The sequence below is a fragment of the Peromyscus leucopus genome, chromosome 1 (genome assembly GCF_004664715.2).
Source record: "Peromyscus leucopus breed LL Stock chromosome 1, UCI_PerLeu_2.1, whole genome shotgun sequence".
In the NCBI taxonomy this organism is placed as follows: Eukaryota; Metazoa; Chordata; class Mammalia; order Rodentia; family Cricetidae; genus Peromyscus; species Peromyscus leucopus.
Genome location: NC_051063.1, coordinates 69,581,316 through 69,594,233, shown reverse-complemented (window position 1 = coordinate 69,594,233; position 12,918 = coordinate 69,581,316). Strand labels below are relative to the sequence as shown.

General features: G+C 42.4%; 1 protein-coding gene across 2 annotated transcripts in view; it reads left to right on the top strand.

Moving 5' to 3' along the window:
• The window catches only part of Dock1 (dedicator of cytokinesis 1), a 514,664-nt gene that overhangs the window by 309,280 nt on the left and 192,466 nt on the right, over window positions 1-12,918 (top strand). The window lies entirely within an intron of this gene.

The following is a 12,918-nucleotide window of genomic DNA, read 5'->3' as shown; positions in this document are numbered from 1 at the left end:
CGTAGTTAAACTAAACCAAGGTTTAGTAGCTGGTTCTCTGGTGCATTGAATTGTTCCTGTTGGAGTCCTTGATTAAGCACCCAGAAATGTTGTATTTCCAAGTTTTCAAGCAGTGTTGCTCAAGGCAACATGATCAGGGAGAGGGTTGTCTTTAGAGAGGGGGTAGGCTGAATTTGAAATGATTTCCTAGTATTTAATTACCTTCCCTATAGCCCCCTCTCAGAGATATTTTGAAAATGTGTATTCAATATAGTAGTAGAGGACAGTATGAATCTTAAACTCATGGCAAAAAGCCCTTTGGTGCAGGAATCTTAGAGCATTCCATTTAGTTTGAGATTTTTAAAGGGCCTAGACATGAAGCCATATTCCTTCCATTGTTGGCAGGCTTGTTCCTTGCTTAGAGTCATAGTCAAAGTGAGCAGAATTCCATTCCAGCTGTGCACACCAGGCCTTCTTCCTTTCTGTCCGCCTTTAGAATAATAGGACCCAGCATATCCCCTAAGCCAGTGGCAGAGTCCTCTTAGGACAGCTGTGTTTTGGGCTCTCTAGGGCAGTCTGTAAACAAACGGAAGGTGCCTGTCCTGGGGGAGTAAGCATCCTTGTAAAGAGGGACAATGGATGGTGTACAAGACAGCTGTATAGCTTGCATGGGTGTGACCCCTACACCGAGATCAGAAGTGGGGGATCCAAGTGTACTGGGTCCAGACATTATCTCTCACTTTGAGTTGGAAGGCAAGAGACAAAATTCTTGCAAAGGAGATTTTGGCACCCAATTTTGCAGGCAGGGAAGAGGTTAACCTGATGATATCTGGGGCAGGGACCTCCTATTGAGACACAGAGGGAGAGTAATCCTAAAGAATGCAGGTGGTAAGAGCAAGAACAATGTGATTTATGTGACTTGACAATGTGGTTAGAATAATGGTCAGAAGGGGGTCAAGTTGGAGAAGGCAACAGAAAAGGCCAGAACAGTTCCTGGGAGACTTCATAGGTCTACACCTGGGTTCAAATTAGCATGGTCCTGACTCTGTGTGTGTGTGTGTGTGTGTGTGTGTGTGTGTGTGTGTGTGTGTGTAGAAACATATGCATGGATGTATTCATGTTTGCATATAGAAGCCGGTTAACCTCGGATGTCTTCCTCACTCACTCACCTTTATTTTTGAGGCAGGGTCTCTCATTTCTTTTTCTTACCTGCCACTCACCAGTTTGGCTAGACTGGCTGGTCACCAAGACTCAGCCATCCTCCTGTGGATGGGCCATCATGTCCTATTTTTTAAGTGGCTGTTTTGTTTTGGGTTTTTTGTTTGTTTGGTTGGTTGGTTGTTGTTTTTAAGGTGGATTTAAAGGATTAAACTCAGGTCCTCAGCAAGCACCTTACCAACTGAGCCATCTCCCAAGCCCTGTTTTTCTTTTTGACTTACGATAATGGTTTTACCTAAATGTGGAACATTTTTCCCTGGGCAGCGTTTGAGGTATGTAATTCCTTTAAAGAAATGCCACCTAATAACTGTGTTTCTCTTTGACTGATCACCCTAGTAGATGTCTGGATTGTGCTCCTGCTGGACACTGGAGCAGCCCATTGAAATTCAGTACAAGTGGGCTTCATCCCATTAGCCTGCAGCTTCCTGCTAGACAGGAGTGGGGAATATTCTATTTTGCAAACTTTTAACTATGTAGCTAGATAATTAGCTTGTGAGAAACATAGTCAATTTTGCAAACAAGTAGAGATTCTGGAAAGTAATTAAAATTAGTCATTATTGTGCCACTTTGTGGGTTTACCTTCCACCGCATGCTGTTAAGATCTTGTCTGAACAAAATTAATAAGGAATAAAAAATCTTGGCTGAGCATCTGTTCCAAAGTGACTTCCAGTTTGCATCTGTCCATGTAACTTGAGGTTGAAGTTTGGGATCCCTGTGAGGGGGAAATCAATTTCTTGGGTTCTTGTTATCATGATACTTTCGTCGTCGTTTTATGTGTGGGATGAATGATTGAAATGTCTGTGTCTTTTCATAACTAAAATAAGAAATTCTATAGAATAGAGGGATTTTTGTTTGAGGAGAGTAGTCTCAATAAAAGCAACATTTTTATTTTGTAATTAAAATTACAATGGTCGGCATCATGATCGATCCTGGCCATCTCCCAGTTGCAGGAGCTGCTGTAAAATTCGATGAAATGGGTAGACTCTCCTCCTCCAATGTCTTCTTTGTGTTTGGGTAAGAAATAATAAGGTGGGCATTAGAAATATAAAGATGGGTTATGAAGCACTGTGGCAGGGGGTGCCTGTTTAGATTGATATCAAGAGGATAGGATGTTAGGGTTCATGGAAAACACCAAGGCTGATTGCCGTTTTAGAGATTTATTAGAAGTTATCAATACCATAGACAGAGGTGTGGGGACCTCTGAGGAGAAATCAGGACCATGTGGCCCAGTCTGGCTCTCTTTTTATATGTTTCAGAGAAGTGGAGGAGGTTCTTTGCTATGTTATTGATTGGTAGTTCATAATAGGTACTTGAGGTCAGTGTCTGAATCAGCTGTGAGGGCGGGACAGGCAGAAATCTAGAAAAATGAGTCACTGTGGTTATAAGAACCAAATTACTTTCATTTCAAGAACTGTCCTTGTTCAAGCCAAATGGAGGGGCTGTACAAAATGGGGAGGCCATGGCTAACAGATATGCTCTGGAGAATTTTACTCGATGACTGGGCGTTCGCAAGACCTTCTTTCTGGATAAAATATAACATGGACCATCTATAAACTTTGCTCACCAAGTACATGGCGTTCACTTGGTGCAGGTGCCAGATGGTCCTCTTAGGATACTGATTAATGTCAGCTCTGACAATTGAAATTGATGCTTAGGTCAACTGCCAATAAGCCCTGAGCCTCCTGAGAGGACGGTGAGATTTTCGTCGTGGGGCCTGGACACTGTGGGCAGACGGTGAATAACAAAATGATGCCGATCTCCTGGGTTCTGCCTTTTTGTCTTACTTTTACAGTTTGAGTGAGGAGTTGGAAGCATCCTTACAGCGTACTTCCTTTGGTTTTTGAGAAATGATCTAGCTGTGTAGCCTGGGCGTGGTCGTGAAATGGACATCCTCTTGCCACAGCCTCCTGAGTGCTGGGGACCCAGGTGTGCCCCACTGTCCTGGGCCACCCGTATGTCTTGATGCTCACTTTTACTGTTAATTAATTACTTTTCCATGTAAAATTTTTATTTTGTAGTAATATCCATGACCATATTTGTTTGGCCTGCTGTGTTTAATTATGGCTGGTCCCTAGCTGATAAATACTTGCTTAACATGATAAATCAGTTCTTTCTGAAACTGTTGTTCAAAGTAGTAGTTAAAAATTAGCCCCCAAAGAGATAACCATTAAAAATCCCTAAGGTGCTGGGAAGCTAGCTCCGAAATTAAGAGCACATACCACTCACTCTTTTAGAGGACGCCAGTCAGTTCCCGGCACCCACATCAAGGAGGTCCGAACTGCCTTTAACTTTAGCTCCAGAGCATCCAACACCCCCCTCTAACCATCACAGGTACCGACACATGCATGCCACACATTTGCGCGCGCGCGCGCACACACACACACACACACACACACACACACAGAGAGAGAGAGAGAAATAAATCTTCAAAATAATGAACAAATAAAGTCACTGGGAACACAAAGTCCTTGCTGTTGGACTTGGAGCTTGAGGTTGTCCTGACAGGTGCTGGCCTGGAGTGAGGCTAGAAACAGAAGGCGCACTGAGATGTGGAAAGACAACACCAAAGGCTTTACGGTCACCACCTTGATTTATGTACAAACTCTCCCCAGAGAAAGAGCAAAAACTTTGAAAGTCATAAGAGAATTCCATTAAGGTATATCATAAAATATGCAAATATACCTACTAAATGGAAGAGTTTCCCCAAATATATAGAAAGAGTGAAAACTTATTTTGAAACAAAACAAAAAAACCACTTTACCCTTTTGCATATGAAATAGCAAGGTCTTTTAAAGATTCCTCTAGTAGCATCCATGAAATAGTCCCCTGGGGCCTAAAAATAGACTGGGACAGTTTGGTGCATGTGTTTAAACGGAAGAGCTGTTTTCTAAGCCTTCCTCAATTCATGTAACAATTTGATGGAAGTCCAATTTGAATCACAATGGGATTGGTATCAAACTAAAATATGTGGTTCTGAGGTTTATTTACAAGACAAAATTGTCTTGAGAGTGGGTGGGGAGAAGGCTTAGGGGGTAAGGTGCTTGGCTGGCAAACAGGAGGACCTGAGTTCAAATCCAAGAACCCAAGTGAAAGCTGAGTGGTTGTGAGCACCTAGCTGTCATCCCAGAACACCGAGGGTAAAGACACAGTCTCCGTCGCAAGCTAACTGTACTAGAGCCAGGGAGCTCCAGGCTCAAGGAGATGCCCAGCCTTAATATAAATATATAGATAAAAAAATAGGTGCATAGATGAGAGAGAGAGAGAGAGAGAGAGATATCTAGTGAGATACTAAATGTCTCTGGCCTCCACATAGATACACACACAGATGAGCATGCACACACATACACACACACTCACCCACATGATACACATATACATGTGCAGAAAAGAAAATACTTCTTTATTTTTTTTTTGAGTTAGACATGCCTCTGTGGTGCAAGGCCATTTTCTCTCTCCCTCCCTCCTTCCTTTCCTTCCTTTCTTTCTTTTATAAAAAGGGTAAATTGGCAGAAAAACTGGAGAAAATGTGAAAAACAAGAGCCTGAGTTAAGATTTGCAATAATGAGCCAAAGTCCCATTGGACAGCTCTAATATATGAAGTATTAATTAAGTTAAAACTAGTCTGTTTCTGTGTTTGGATATTGGCTGAAGCAATCAGTATCGAAATAGCTTCTAGGGAATTGGTATCAATCTCTCTACCTCCACCTCTGGCAATATATAGTCTACAAGCGTAAATTCTCAACTTTAAATAATATGTACACTTTTATGACTAAATACAAGACATATCATATTTCTAGGTCCCTCAAAACATCCCTTCTGCCCTATTTCTCAGTCTTCTCCCCTCGTCACTTATTTTCACTTTTGAAGAAAGATACACATAGAATGTCAACCTTCAAATCTGGCTTCTTTGACTTAGAATAGTGTTTTGCAATTCATCTGTTTATTGTCATTAGTTGTTTTGTTTTGTTTTGTTTTGTTTTGTTTTTTTGCTGAGTTGTGTTCCATTGCATGGATGTGCCCCAGTTGGTTAGGTATAAGGAAACAGATATTTGGGGTGTCTCTGAGGCTTAGTATATGACTCTTTCCTAGGCAGTGGCCCTTTTTACCTCTTTGCTGGCCTTCTCCAGGAGCTCAGTGCTGTCTACACTGCACACGAGATGAGTGACTGTTAAGAATTGCACCTGAGTCTGCTCTGCCCTTGTCTTGCAGCCTGACCTCTTTCCAGTTGCTGTAGCACCTCACAGTAAAGTCCTGGCCACAGGGTCTCAGAGGCCTTTAGAGCCTCAGGGCTCAGCGGAGGGTGAGGTGGCAGGTGGGAGTGCTGAGCCTGTGTCTGGTTTTTATGTTATCTTTTACGTACTTCTTCCCAAGCAAATTGTTCTTGGGTCCCCAGAGTCACACTCCACCACAATAGTGATTTTTTTTCTTTCTTTTTTTTTGTCTGTTTTTGTTTTTGTTTTTTGAGGCAGGGTGTCTCTGTGTAGGTTTGGAGCATGTCCTGGAACTTACTTTGTAGACTAGGCTAGGTTGGCCTTGAACCCACAGAGATCCACCTGCCTCTGCCTCAGGAGTGCTGGGATTAAAGGTGTTCAACCACCGCCACCCTGCTCACATTGGCAACTTTTAAAATGGGTGCTGGGAGTTTTCTTGTCAAGCCCGCTTTGCTCTCTTACATGGTTTCAGTCAGACGAGCTCTTGACTGATCTGCTCTACAACATAGAGCCACGTTCATCTCTGTCTGCATGACGATACAGCAATAAGAATTCCATCAGAATCCCCTACAGTATCTGCATTCCGTTCTGTAAAAGATCAGATTTCAAAACATCGACCCACTGTAATGCTTTTGTCTCCCAAAGCGGCAAGCCTGCTAAGGGCCCTCCACAAGTCTCCCCAACATTTTATAAAACTTTTACACAAATCTTTTAATTCTCTCCCCAACCCAGTAAAAATGTTGTTCACAAAAAGGCTCCTGTGCATTCCTGGAGCTTGATGACCCAGAGTGGCTGACCCTTTCCTCCTCCTTGGCTTAATCGCCTTTGCATTTAAAATGAATTAACCAATCACATCAGGTTGAGAGGCAAGGGATGAAACACAGTCACCACAGTCAGAATAAAAATGAAGTGAACTTCCAGTCCCAGTGTGCTTACTAACCTCATTTGGGTCAAGGTACAAAAAGGAAAAAAAAATTTTTTTTTCAAAAAGAAATTACCTTGCCTGGTCACTTTCACTTTTCTCATTGTGTCTATGTGTGGCGGTGAAAATATCTTCCCAACCCTCTGTGCTTCCTTCATTTTGTCCTTTTTTTTTTTTTTTTTTTTTTTTTTTTTTTTTTTTTTTCAGTACCACAGGCTGACCCAGAACTTACTTTATAGCCCAGGATGGTGTTAAACCCATGATCCTCTTGCTTCTGCCTCCCAAGTGCTGGGATTAAAGGTTTGAACCAACCATACTCAGCTGCTGATTTATTCATTTTTTTAGAAATGCTGCTTATTTAACTGGATGTGTGTATGAAAGCACACATGTATGTCAGAGGGTAATTTTTGGTAGTCCTTTTCTCCTACCATGTGAGTCCTGTGGGTCAAACTCAGGCAGTCAGGCCATCTTGCTGGCCCTCATTAGGTTTTTTTTAACACTTAGTATGTGACATATTTCTCTTCCTATATCATTCAGCCAATGTGAGTAAAATTGAAGACAATGTATTTTTATGATCTATGCATATGTTTCCAATTTTATATGTAACTGTGATAGCAGCAGAGCCCTTTGTGTACAGAAATCAGTTATAGAACTGTGTGGACAGTGATTCCCTCATTCACTAGCAGGGGTTTATTAAGGCTCTGTTACTCTGGTTTCTGTTACTTTGCTTCACTGATATTGTCTGTCATGTCCTAAGACCTGGGAAATCCTGAGCTCTCTAAGGCTCTAATATCTACTGATTTATTGAGTTTATAAAAATAAGATATAAAATCCCTGCTTTACTGTCTTTCTAGTGTTGACATCAAATGAACTTTATTAAGAAGTTGCATACATAGTATATAACCTTCATTGCACCATGTATCAGTTGCTTTTTATTGCCGTAATAAAATACCATGAACAAAAGCAAATTATGGAAGAAAGAGACTATTTGAGCTTACAGTGCCAGAGGGAGAATCCACGAGAAATCATATCTCAGTCTACAGGAAGGAAGCAGAGAGGGTAAACTGGAAGTGGGGAGAGGTTATAGACTCAAGCCCCACCCCTAGTGACATACTTCCTCCAGAGAGGCTCCACCTCTTAAAGGTTCCTTAACTTCCCTAACGAGCGCCACCTGCTAGGGACTAAGTGTTCTAATATATGAGCCTATGGGGGCTATTTCTCACTCAGGTCACCACACAACATAAAACATAGCTTTTATACTTTTTATCCTTTATTATCTATAACAAATGGGAATAGCTGTTTAAATTATTACATTCAATCAGCAGCAAATAATTGTTACAGGTAACTTCATATCCAAATATTCCCCTTTGGTATATATATGTCCTTTAAACATCTTTCCATAATTACTGTCTCTGTAAAATTGAAATTGATTTTGTTTTTAAAATTAGATTTCTTTCCTCAGAGTGTCTGGAATGAAATGAGATACTAATACTTTATGAATTCAACCAAGCACACTATTTAACTTTAATATTTAATTTTGTTGCTAGTAGTTTAAAATCCCTAATAGATGGCATTAATGTAGTTTATCAACCATGCTGTTTTCAGTTTTATTTTGTGCCTTTTTATAGTCTTCACTTTGGTTCTTCATAAAATAAGGAAATTATGATATTTTGGAAATTAAATGAGTGAAAATTAACCATATGTTGTTGAATAAAGACATCATGGTGTTGAATTTATCCTCCCTCCCTCCCTCCCCCTCTCTTTCTCCCTCTCCCTCTCTCCCTCCCTCCTTCTCTCTCCCCCTTCTCTCTTCCTTTTCTTCCCCCTCCCAAATCCCTCCCCTTCCTCCTCCTTCCGACAAGGTTTCCTTTGGTTTCCTTTTTATAGCCCATGCTGGCTTCTAACTCATGCCTTCGTTTGAGTTCCTGGTAACTCTGGTTCCTAAGTCTTTCTGGGATTCGGATGAGTCAGTGGTTATGTTGCTAGGTCTGCACCGTCTTCCTGCCTTCAGGATCCTGGTCACCTCAATCATTCACTTTCTAGCTTCCAGAATTCTCTTGACCTCCATGGCTTTCCTTGTCCTTTGGACTCCATGTTGTTGATGTTGTGTTCTTGAGTCTCTCTACATAGCCCTGGCTGTCCTGGAACTCTCTCTGTGGACCAGGCTGACCTAGAATTTATGCAGATCAGCCTGCCTCTGCCTCCTGCATGCTGGGATCAAAGGTGTGCGTGTGCACGTGCTACCACGCCCAGGTGATCTGTGCTTCTGAGTCATGGTCCTTGTTGCCAGCATGAGGAGAGGAATCAGAGGTAGATCCATGCTTAGAGTGTGGTACACAGGATTCCCAAGTGCGTTTTGGCAAATGTTATCTCTGTGTAGACTTTGGGGACTAGTTTCTAACATTTTGAGATTTTCTTTGTACTCTTGACTTTCTATTTTTCTCATTTTGTAATTTTTTGCTACGAACCGGAGCATAGAAACATTTCACCCTTGGCTTTTCATCTCAAAAGCAGAAAGCCTTTGTGTATCATGTTTGTTTAGTGCGTCAGTACCCAGACATTACCCATATGGCCTTATTTTGAGCTGCCTTTGACTTCTCAGTGGAGGGCACGACTCCCAGGCACATCCCTCTCCTGTATTCTGTTCTCATATTGCCGCTTGCTTATTGATTCTTCAGTTTGACTCTTCCTCAAAGTGTGAGTCATTCTGAGTCCCTTGGGTTGCACATCTCCCCACCTCGATTGCAGTTCTTTCCCGGCGCTGTCTCACAACAGATGTTTTAAATGCCACTGGTGATCGCTGTCTCTTTAACTTTGACATGTGATTATGAGGTAGAGCCATCCTCAGTATCCAATGAGATTTAAATCTTTAAATGGGAATTTCCTTTTCAAGTCACTGCTTGATGAAAACAAGTGGCTTTTTTTTTTTTTGAACCAGGACCCTGCTGGGAGTCATTAAATATCCTCCTAGATTCAAGTCACCAGGAACTAGCCTGTCCTTGCTTCCAGCAGCCTCTGTGGTCTGGAGCTGCTCAAACACCTCGTGGAATTTTTGGAGCCTAGTCAAATGTTCACATTTCTGCCTGTGTCCGGGATCCCAGACCGCAGACACATGGCACATGGGAAGCGGGAGCTCCAGGGCCGATGAATCAGCTCACACACGGCTGCTAGAACCACCAAAACTAACACAGCTGACAAAGGCACTGTGTTAGGTCCGCCTCTCTCTCTGCTTCTGCTGTACCCAGCCTCCTCTCCTCTCCCCTCCCCTCTCTGCCCCCTAGCTGTTCTACCCTGTTGTAGCATCTTATACTGAATTATCCTGTTGCAAAAATATCTCCTGCACCTCTACCAGGGCCCTGTCTACCTGTTTCTGGTACTGCCTGTCTTCCCATTCTGCCCATCTTTAGTCCGCAGCTTTGATTTGACCTGCCCTCAGGCTCACCTGGCTTCTGGTCCTCCTGTGACCCCTTCTCTATTCTGCCTGTGTGCCCCACCCCTTCATACACCATCCACCTTGCTAATGCACCGAGGACACAAGGGGATTTAAAACCAGTCACTGAGGCTAGTTTTTGGAGGAGTTGTAAGGTGTGAATGGAGGAGGTGGTGATTGTTCCAGGGTCAAGAATCGGTGTAAGGTGTTTGCTCTGTCTTCCCAGGTAGGAGACCCTTGATAGATGTGAAAACACAGGTAGGAATAAAGGACTCAGGCAGGGAGAGGTGTTCCCTCCTCTCAGATGACATCTTTCCTTCTTCATGAGTGACATCTCTTTTAAAGTCCCTCATACATACTGCTTATAAAACTAGTGCTTGTCCTTTTTTCCCAGCAACAGCCTAAGTCTATTTCTTCTAGGCATTCTCTTTTCTCTTGTCCTATAGCTTCCTTATACTGTGGAATTGTACATAGAAAATCTCTATTTTTGTTCCTCAACTATCTCTTCTTGTGTTGCTAAAGTATTTTATAGTTCCGTGGTTAATATCCAGGGCCTGTGCAATATTCCAGCATAACACTGGGATAGGACTGGTTGAACTAACAGATACAGACCAGACAGTCTGTTGCATATGGACTGTAGCTAACAGGTTTTTCTCTGGCCTCTCCAAGGCCTGTGTGATATTTCCAAGGCAATGCTTGGAGAATTTGGTCTTGTTGTTTACTTGAGATTAAAATGGAAGTGGCATCCTGCATTTTATCTTTCAACTCTGCAAAATATATGACTTACACAATCTCTTGCTTTGAGTGCTTAGATATTTTTCAGAGATGCAATGGACACTGTTGGACATAAAATTTCTTCTCCTGAATTACCTTTGCAGGTGGGTCGTTAGAAGGAGAATTACTCAGGGGATGAGTATTTTCTTTCCAAGACTTTCCAAACCTCTCACCAAATTGCTTTTTAAAAAGGTTATAGCAATTTACGCTCGTGTGGGAGAGTCCTCATCCTCTGTGCCTTCACTCTCAACACTTCAATCCTGCCTTGCTGTTCTGCCAGCAGATAAAGATGTATCATTTTCATCTTGATTACTAATGAGGTTCACATTTTTTTTTTTGTTTATGAGGCAGTCAGTGTCCTGGTTTCTAAGCACAGTTGACTCCTCTGCCCTTACTTTGAAATCATAGAAATATCTCTTATTTTTATTGTGTTAATTATTTTTAGTCCATGGCTAGAGCTTGAGCTCAATCCCCAAACTCAAGTTCCGAGGACCAGCTCTGTACAAACAGCCTACCATACTGTTTAAAAATAAAAGCCTCCGATGACTCCTAAAATGCATTTAAAATAATTAAACTGAAAAGGATTCTAATTTTCCTTAGCGTCTATAGAATTAGAAGTCCTTTTTTTTTTTTCACAGATCTTTCTAGTTTTGGTCCTCGTGTATAACTGATTTCACATTCCATTTTCACAAAAGCCACACCATCCATTCTTCTTGGGTTCAGGTGAGACCTGAAGCTCCAGGGTGTGAACAATACTTGCCCCATAATGTGCTGGTCTCCCTGAGGTGAGGCTCCATTCACAAAGGGCAGGGATGGAAGAGGGGCTATGTCTGGAACTGTAGCATGCATGTTTCCCCTCAGCTAGCGGAGTCCCATGTTCCAACTTACAATTGTGCTGAGTTAGCGAAACTTGCTTCCTCTAAGAGAGGAGTGGCTGAACGGTACAGATTGCTTTTGGCCCATTTCCTTAGGTTAAGTAAAGGGGGCACACAGGCTGCCAGGCAGCACTCCGCTAACTCATGGGCTAGCCCTCTTTCTGCCCTTGCAGAGCCTGTTTTATTTAGCCCCCAGTGCCATTAAATAAGGGGCTCTTTGGCTGCACTCTTCAAGATGTTCTCATCCAGATAGAAGACTCCAGACTGGCCATTTATATCTTCCCTGGACATGCTTTGTGGATACCGCTACCTTCTCAGTTTTGGGGCCCTCCCCCGCCATTCTCTTTGTTTAGTGTGGACTTTCAACATTATCTGGCAATCGTCTGTGTCACCTCTTCTAACCTCTGGCATGACTCAGGTGTGCTGGCTCTTCTTAAGGAACCAGAGCCCTGGACCTCCTCAAGCTCCCTTGGTAGTTGTTCTTTTTTGTCTCTTGCAGTTTTGATATTTCACGTTAGGCGTGTTGATGTCACCCTTCTGGTTCTAAATCACTGACTCAATGGCTCTGGTGATTCTAAAGTGTGAGGCTCATTTCTGAACTGTCTTGACTGGCACCATTCATTTAAACATGTGCTGGGGGCACCTTTATGGATGCTTTCTAGAAAGCTTCTCTTCTCACAGGAGATAACAGGTTCGAGACAGCTGCATCAGAGGAGCATTTGAGGCATAGTATTACAGAGGCCCTTCCTTCTCCTCTACCAACTCTCTCTGGTAACTACATGAATGGGGCATGGTGAATCTTCCACTCATGTTGGTTGTCTCCAACCAAGGACTCACACTCCAGCCCTGGAGTGCTGGCTTCACAACCTCGCTTTGCCACCTACTCCTCTGAAGGTATGCTCTCTGAACCTCAGCTTAGCTGCCTAAGGACTGAACAAGCAGCAAGTCTCCCATGACCGAATGGGAACGTGGCTTCAGAGCTTGGCCAGTGAGCCAGCTGACAGTGATGGGCACTCCGGGCATGGCATCTCCTAAGGAGGAGATGAGGTGTGCAGGCAGCTTCTTTTGAGCCCACTTGGGTGCCAAATATTTATGTCTTTCAAAAGTTCCCATTCATAAATAAGTGCCCTTCTGATGCAAAACAAGCATCATTTAGCTCTTTCCCAGAACACCACCAACTTGGAATCTAAAGCTGAGCAATTACCATTATTCACAAATAATTTACATTTCTGGGCAAATGGAAGATACCATATCATCATTATTGTATTTGTTCAATTTGCAAAATGTGTCCTTTGAGGACTCATTTGGAAGCCTCTGTGTATACTAGAGATAGAAAATGTATTGGACTCTAACATGCACTGTGGAGTGCATGTTCCAAATTAATATAAAAAAACATTTAGGCATTCAAATATATTGTTTGAAAAAGTGGAATTAGTGAAAAGAATGCAATTTGGGAGCTCATTTACTAGAGAAAAAGTAGGGATGTGTCTCAAACTATATACTTCTTAT